This window comes from Parus major, chromosome 18 (assembly GCF_001522545.3).
Source record: "Parus major isolate Abel chromosome 18, Parus_major1.1, whole genome shotgun sequence".
Classification (NCBI taxonomy): domain Eukaryota; kingdom Metazoa; phylum Chordata; class Aves; order Passeriformes; family Paridae; genus Parus; species Parus major.
In genome coordinates this window covers 11506229-11509274 of record NC_031786.1, presented here as the reverse complement: position 1 = coordinate 11509274, position 3046 = coordinate 11506229, and positions in this window count along the sequence as shown.

Sequence of the window (3046 nt, the reverse complement as noted above, 5' to 3'; positions counted from 1 at the left end):
GCATCCTGTGAGATGATAAATAAACTCTCATGGTTTTGACTGTCCTCTCAGCTCACCAGACACTGTGACAGGTGGAAATAGCACCCTTTAGATCATACATAGTGACAGCAATATGGTTGCTGTCATCAGCATGAGCTTGGGAGGAGATGATGCTGAGGAAATGGGAATAACTGCTGCATAACAAGGAAAAAAATCTGCTCACTGCATTGATTGTTACACCTGATTTAGCTACTGAAAGAAGAAAGAGAAGCCATGAAGACATTAAACCTCTTATCATCCTGATGGGGTGAAATTGAGGAAAAAAAACAACAAACAGTTATTTGGCAGAAAATGGGTTTATTAACTTATAAAATGGTGTGTGTATGAATGTGATAGGGAAAGCAGTATTTTTCAGTGTTCACCACATCAAAAGACAAACTAATCCTTTGAAGAAAAGTAGCTTTTAAAATCCCTCTCGTTAAACAGTCTTTCAGGAGACTGAGCTGTGGAGCCAGGCACTGGTTCCTGTGTAGGAAAAGTACCTACAGTTGACACAGGTCCACATATGGCTGCCCTCCTGTGTCAGGGTTTTCTGTCTGAGCCTTAAAAACTATGATGCAGGACCTGCTTACAGGCTGTGCTTTCCCTTCCAGCTCTATCTTAACTCCTTTCCTGCTACAGCACCCACAGGGCTAAGGGAGTAGAGACTAGCTGAGGTAGCATGAGGCATTTTGATGACTTCCTCCCACCCCACCATATCCCCATTACAGTCCCACCAGACTTCTCATGTCTCTGCCACCCTCTTCCTTTGGCAGCTGGTCAAAAATCACTGCTGGTGACTTTATAAATATTCTTTTAAAAACTTCAGTGAGTCATGTGTTGCAAAAGGCTCTCAATTTCCTCTTATAATCATGCTCTGCAATACTAATATAATTTTCTGTCATGGAAACCGGTGTTCTGGCTTTAGGTTTTTTTAGCTAGGATGGTCTGGTTTTCCAATCTGCTGTTTCCTGTGAGATGCCTTCTCCCATCTGGAGCACTCCTCTGATGGGCAGCCTTTGAGCTGCAGCAGCACGACACTCTCTGTCACAGTAAGTACATACAAAGTAAATACATGAGTGGCATCTCTCCTGATAGGAAAAGTTACATCAGACATTGTCTTAAGAGGAATGATGCAGAAACTGAAGATTTTGCTACCTACCCCCTCTTGCCTCCTGGAGATCTCATGCACTTCAGGCATCTTTCTATGCACTTATTGAGCTCCTCAGCTACATCAACAGCTGCACTTTGTCTAATACAGAGCAGTAACAGATAAAACTAAAATCTCCACGCCACAAAATGAGCTCATGCAACCACTCCTTTGCTGGCAAGTGAAGCAGGAAAATGTGTGAAATCCTAGTGTGTGTCCACAGTGTACTGGATTTGCTGAAATTCCTGGTTGTTTCAAGTTATCTACACCTCTTCTAAATCCCTTTGGGGATTGTGGTTCCACCTCTTCCCTGGGCAGCCTGTTTCAATGCCTGACAACTCTTCTGGTGAAGGTGTGCTTACTAATATACAATCTAAACTGCCCCTGGCACAATTTGAGACCCTTTCTTCTTGTCCCATTGCTTTTTACTTGGCAGCAAACAAATGCCCAAGAGCCTTTGGTGATGCTGGAACACCCTACTGAGGCAGAGTTAGTGTCCCTGCTGGAGACAGGTCTTCTGCTTAGACAGACACAGAGCAGTGTCTTACAGCTCAGGGTATCCTCACCCTTTGTTTGGCTCTACCTGACATTTGTCTGTAATTAGCACTCAGGTTTCAGATAATGAATGAACAACTTTTTGTCCAAAGGGCCAGCAGTGAGGACAGAGATACTACTGGGTTGTTTTTCCAGCCCCAATTCTAAAACTTGGCAAGGGTGAAAATATTCATTGTTTATCAGCTAAGCTTCCCTTTAGGTTCAAGGACAGGCAGTGGCATCTCTTCCCATTTTACACATGTGGATATGTTGCACTGGAAAAGGGAAAGGCAGAATTAGATCCCAATCCCATAAATTCCGGGTTTCATCTTCCCGACAGCTTTGCCAAGCATGGATAACGGGATGGAAACCACCCTTTTAGAAGAACTGCTAGTTGAAACAGATTTATTGGTTGTCTTAAGATAAAATTCCCAACATGCTACATCAGCTTTCCTTCTTTTGAGAAGGAGCTATTACAAAAAATGAGGTCCAAACTGAAGCGTGTTCCCTTCCCCAATATCTCACTTACTATGCATTGGAATGGCATAGTATGGAAAAACCCCAGAGTTAGTGTCTCCAGCCTAGAAAGCCTGGGAAGCCTTGCAGCAAGCCCAGCCCTGTCAATGCCAGAGGAGATTTGGGCACCCTGTTTTCCTGAGTCTGTCCAGGCACATACATGCTGAGTGAAGTGTCTGGTATCTGGGGTTTTAAATATTCTTCCCCTGCTGCCAAGGAAGAGAAGAAAACACCCTTTGAAGAGGCTCTGCACCTTTGATCTGAATCCTGGACAGTTCATTCCCTTGATCTTGTGGAAGACTTCCCCATGCATTAAGTCCACCATATTATATCATCCAATGTAAGAAAGAGCGGGTTCTGATTACCACAACAAAGGAGTCCAGCAAAAATCAAAACATTAGGTAGGATAGATTCACTAATTACCCTAATATCTTCTCCCCAACAGGCTGCAAATTCATCAAGTAGGAGTAAAGACACTGTTTCCTTACGATCACTGTGCCTTCCATTAGCAAAAGTTGAATTATCAAAACAATAATTTGCCCAATGTTGAAAAGCTGTGAGGAAAGAGAGAAAGAAAAGAAAGAAAAGAGGAAGGAAAAAGGAAGGCAGGCAGGCAGGAAGGAAGGCAGGCAGGCAGGAAGGCAGGAAGGAAGGCAGGAAGGCAGGCAGGAAGGAAGGCAGGCAGGCAGGCAGGAAGGAAGGCAGGAAGGAAGGAAGGCAGGAAGGAAGGAAGGCAGGCAGGAAGGAAGGCAGGAAGGAAGGCAGGAAGGCAGGAAGGCAGGAAGGAAGGCAGGAAGGCAGGAAGGCAGGAAGGAAGGAAGGAAGGAA